The sequence below is a fragment of the Centroberyx gerrardi genome, chromosome 24, assembly GCF_048128805.1.
Source record: "Centroberyx gerrardi isolate f3 chromosome 24, fCenGer3.hap1.cur.20231027, whole genome shotgun sequence".
Classification (NCBI taxonomy): domain Eukaryota; kingdom Metazoa; phylum Chordata; class Actinopteri; order Beryciformes; family Berycidae; genus Centroberyx; species Centroberyx gerrardi.
The window spans coordinates 4,789,253-4,795,111 of NC_136020.1; positions in this window are offsets into that span (position 1 = coordinate 4,789,253).

The window sequence follows — 5,859 nt, forward strand, 5'->3', positions numbered from 1 at the left end:
CACACATTTGACATTTTCACCTATATTACAAACACGATTGAAGGTATCCTGTACGACACTCATCGTTATAACAACAAACACAGGCACAAACGTAGCACAGGACAGGAAGAGTGTGTGCCTTTGTCCGAGTGTGACTCGAGTGTTGCTCTGAATAAATCAATTAACAGAATAATCCTGTCTACAAATACAGTAACCTGTTTAATACGTGGGTAAACCAGGCATCTTAACCAGGTTTCTCATAATCAGAGGTATAAGCTTAACTGGGTTATTCTAACTCATTTATGACATTTACATGTTTCAACTCAAAACCAGATTACTGGAGTAACTGGGTTAAGAAGGGAATTCTTTGTGCATGTAAACATAGCCACCGCTACACTGAAATCAGATCTCATGTCTTCATAAAATGAACTTTTCAGGAATTGAGAGAACAGGTTGAATTGTTTTTTGTATTTGTGTCTTACCCTCCAGAGAGGAGAAAACACTGGATCTTCTTTCCTGTCTTGTGCCCAAGGCCTTGCTCTGTATTCAGGTTTATCATGATGAATTAATGAGTGGGTTGGTTTATTTAGGATATTGTACTGAACACAATGTTTTGATAATATTTAATGGCTTTCAAAGGACATTGAATGTCTGTTACATCCGTGAATTGTAAGATAGATTGGAACTATTGCACGTCTCACTTCACCACAGGAACCTCTGACTATGCTGGAAGTCTTGTCAGCTCTCATCACATCTCAGAAATAATACGCCCATTCAAACCAATCGCTTCCTGAGACAATTCTTGCACCTTTTTACTAGTTGGTGCTAATACGCTGACACATTTGTGCTATGCACTCTCTGGTAAGATTTACATAGGTTAAAACCAATTATAAAGATTGCACTCTTTTTGTCCATGAGGATGAAAACTGTTGTCTCACCAGCATGTTTTGGCTTTATGCCTTCATTAGATATTACATTAGGTACTGGATATTTAATGAATATCACAAATATGCATTACACAAATGCATATACATATGAACATATCCATTTAGTTTGTTGAATGCTCTTATTTTCCACTTTGCATTGTAGCCAACGATATTTGTCTCCAGTGATTGTAAAAAAAAATGTTTGTGGAACTCATCAAATGTGTTTCAGTCGTAGTATCCTTGATTAAAGATATAGTTTATTCTAAATCATACGTGTTTCTCTTTGTTTGTAATAATTCCGGGTTGGAATAGATTAGAGTAGAATGTGGCTGAATGAAAAGAATGGAGAAGAAAAGAATGTGAAAGAACTGAGATTGGTGATGTCCATAATTATTATCACACTTGGTTGAAACAACAATACAGTGTAATAAGCTGTATGCTATGCTTGTTACACTTTTAGAGGTGTTTATTAAATATCAGTGTCACAATTGTGAAAGTGGTATATTTTGTTTACTCTGCCATCTACATTGGCAGATGATCAACTGTCAAATCCATTTGGCTAGTAAATCAATGAAAGTGGCTGAGGTACACAGCCCAAGTTGGTGTCCTCCACAGCCGATTTATTATCATCATTACTATTAAGTCCTGTCCTTCACCTGTCCTTTAGAGACCATACTTGGCCGTGCTGTGGGTATGAGTAATAGGCAGGTAAATGTGTGACTGTCTGTGCCATTAATGTGTTCATAGTGCCCTCTAATGGTGATTAAAAGTAATAGGAACAAAGCCATTTTGGGTTGTTGTGCTGGTGTAATGCAGCAATTATTATTTTTTTTGTAGCTGCAATTGTGAACAATAGCCAATGAAATGTAAAACAACATCTGCTTGGCCAATCATATGTTTCACTACATCTCAGTGGTAAGGTAACTAGGTTAGGTTCAGAAAATTCTTTAAAATAAGGTACAGAGTAAACAGATAGGTGTTGTTCAGAGTTAAATTTCTCAGGTTGTTAAAACTCATATTTTCGGTCATCCCCTAATATGAGGTAGATTTATCTAATTCATTGGTTTCATAATAATTAGTCTTTAGCTCATTATTTGATCACATAGGTAAAACAATATATATTAATAAAAGTTATGATTTATTAGGTTCTGTCTATTTTCTATAATGAATCAGTAGTTGCACAAAGGTTATTCAGAGTTGCTCCTCCACACATGCACTCTGCATTTCAAGGCCTGAAGACCACCGACAATGTTTTCTGGTAGGCTGTTCTATATGCAGACAGCAGTGTGTAGGAAAATTCACTCCAGAAATCAGGTTCCTTCCAGGAAACATGTTGTGGTGACTGGAAGACAAAATTTGGCGTCTATTGTCACACCAAGGACGTTAAGTTCCTTTGCTGTTGCTAGCTGGCAGCCATACATGTCCATCTTTAATATAAACCTGGAGTGTCAAGAACTTGCACTTTGATGGTTTTGAAGGTGGGGTTCCGTTTGCCCACCCAGTTGTTTATGTTGTGGGGATCCCCGTTTAGGCTGGCTTCCACCTCAGCCCTCCCAGCTGGTGATCTTACTGGGGCATACAGGCTTGAGGCTTGAGTCGTCAGCATAGAGATAAAACTCATTCTCACACACATCAACCTGGCCATCAAAAAAAAAAATAGAAAACAAGCAGGCTTTTGGTGAGAAATAAAATGTTCCTTGTAGCTTAAGTAGTTTATTGGTCTCTGATGTTTTATTTTAGAAATTAAGTATTTGGCGTCTGATAGCTGTGACTGAAGCAGCTTACAGCCAATATTTTGTGCCCATATTTAGTATCTTTAAATTTGACCATTTTAGGATTCAGTGTTTCCCCCAGAATTTTATTCCTGGCAGGGTGGAAAAGCCTCTGGAATAGCATAAACATTTTTTATAGGCATAGAAGTGATTAAGTCCAGCCAAAGAGGTGGTAATGTAAATTTTCTCAGGAAAAAGAGAGAAGCATTTTGGATTTTCTATTTCAAAAGTTTATTTCCACGGGGCATGAATGAGGACTTCTCAATTAATGAGTTTGTATAGTGGTTTGTAAATATCTCTCATTTATTTGGTTTTGTAGTGTTTTGTTTTTTGTTTTTTTGTTTTTTATGATGTATTATTATTATTTTTTATGTTATTCTTTTATGATAAAGTAGATCAAGTACAACCCCTTAGGTGCACTTCTCCAGTTTATGACCCAATATGGTGTCACCCATGCCCCTTATTGGACACTCCCCTTGCCTCTCTGCCAGTCTGGGACTACGATTGGCCTGAAGCCACATGACCATACCCAACCCATCTTTGTAGGTACCCCATTGGCTGATATGTGTGTGGATGTATATGATTGGTTGTCTTTTATTATTTTTTTACCTTTTTGAATTTTTTTCTGTTACCCTATTTAAATGTTGTTTGTAATGTGTTTCATGATGACCCCGATGAAGGCCACAAGCCAAAATGCGTTGGTCTAACAATAAAGTTGTTCTTTATACTACAAGTGTTTGACCTTTTTAGACCTTTTTCCCTTCTCCATGCACCTTGGAAGTAGATGAAGTTGTGCCAGAAACCCCTACTCTGATAGCATCAAAATGTCACATTAGAGTCAGTTCAGGTTATGACCTTACCATAAACAACCAGTGTAGTATTGATCAATTCTACAATAAATATGTAATCAAACAAACTGTATCATATATGTATCACATCAGAAGTGGATGGACATTGTCAAGAGTGGAACATTATCATCATCTGAGTATTGTTGGGAGCTGAAGCAGTGATGAAGTGTAAAGTTGGAGACAGAGGAGTTACCTTGTAGAACTCCACATCCCACCAAATCCACGCTACTCACCAGACCACTATAGCAAACACTTGGTAGTTTGTTGACGTTGACGTTGACTGATACAATATGGGTGTAGATGATAGAGAGCTGCATGTCCGGTTCTCTAGTTACTAACAGCAAACTAAACACACCCTGACAATATATGTCAATTGGTCTGCTGACCCAAGTATTGCAAAGACACTGAGTTCTGGTGTATTTTATTACAGAGACACTTTGTTCTTTTATGACTGTATTTTTTCCTGTGTGCCAAAACATGGATGATTGGGCCTATTTGTACAGCACATTTCGTACACATAGGCAATTCAAAGTGCTTTACACACGGTACAGAAGACTTTAGACAAGAAATACAGGATAAGATAAGTAAAACAGTGAGAATAAAGATCAAGTTGCATAGGCAGTGCAGAATAAAAAAAGTTTTAAGCCTAGTTTTAAAAGTGGTCAAAGTTGGGTCTTAGCTCTGTGTAGCATAGTAACTAAAAGCTGCCTCACCTTGCTTAGTTTTAACTCTGGGAATGGTTAGCAGACCGGTCCCAGATGACCTGAGGGGTCTAGAGGTTTCATATGGTAAGAGCAAGTCAGAGATGTATTTTGGTCCTAAACCATTGAGTGCACAGTGTCGGTCCTCAGTTTTGATTGACTGAGTCAAGTTCAAAGCAGTTATAAAATAGGCCTACCTGATAAATGCAAACCTGTGACCTCATATCAGTTAATTTAAATATTAATATTATAATTGCATATATGAAGACATCTGTGACCTAATAACATTTCTTTTAAATACTGATATAATTGCCTGTATGAGCATCTGTGACCTCATAATAGTTCATTTAAATATTAATATAGTATAGTAGCATCTTCTCAATACATCAAAGGCACCAACAAGTCATTAAGTTTATTGATTTATTTGATAATCATTCAAAAAATACAACAGGACACTGCAGTAAGAAGACATTTCATGCACAAATCCAAAGAAACCAAATGCACTGGGTTAGAATTGATTCACTACCATCGGACTGACCAACAGAATTGAGTTTGTTAAAAGAATCGGTCTTCCCACCACTAGTGTGGACGGTCAACAAGCTTGTCGGCCGAGAAAAGTTGGCCACAGCTGAACTTTGTGATTATCGGCTGTCAAGAGCCAAGCAGATTTCCGCACTTCCTAGTTTCCGTACCAATGTGATTTTTTTTCATAAACAATAGTTCAAAATGTATGAGAAGTTGATTCTAACCATTCAAAGCTTTCCAGTTGTTTACAAGTTTTAATGGACTACAGGAATAAACGTCACAAAAATGATGCTTGGAAAACGGTTGCACTCATCGGTGGGGTTGATGGGAAGCTCTAAAGTCATTGTTAGCAGCAAGAGGCCTAGCAACAGAGCTCGCTGTTTCAACCAACAGCTGACGCTTGAGCCAGTATTCTCTGCAGGTCCAAGTACTACAGGTATGTAAGAGACAAATTATATATTAGGTCCAAAATCGTTAAAGTTATCCTTTAAAAAGACAGCATCTTTTTACTGCAGCTGAGCAAGAGTTAATAACTGAAGGCTATGAGGAACATGTCTTATCTAAAAACATATATTAAAATGTATCTTAACTATGAAATGAAACACCGCCAAAGCCTCTAAAATCAAACACTCCCAAAGCCTCTGCCACAAAAGGAATTGTGGCAGAAAATTGCAGATAAATTAAATGTGTAAGTAGGCTTTTTACATTTGCATCTATAGACCATTGTAGTTACCTAAACTAAAAAAAATTATTTTGGTCTGTTTGCAAGGTTTATGTATTCAATTATGACAAATTCCCATTAAATTGAATTAAGTAATTCTAACCTAAATTACAAATTACCTAATATATTTTATGAAAATGACTCAAATAGAACTAAAGTAAATTGATTGAATCAATTTGAATGTATGCAATTTGTGCTCATGATGCCAAAACATTTCAAATGTGTTAGTTTAATGAGTGTATCAAAGTGAAATAATCAAACTCTACATTATCTGGTTCCATAATAACAGTCAGGCACTTCAGACTATTTTAGTTCATTTTATCTGTTTCAGTGTTTCAGTCTAGCTGATATTAAACCAAACTAATTTCGATTGGTTCTTTCTCCTAC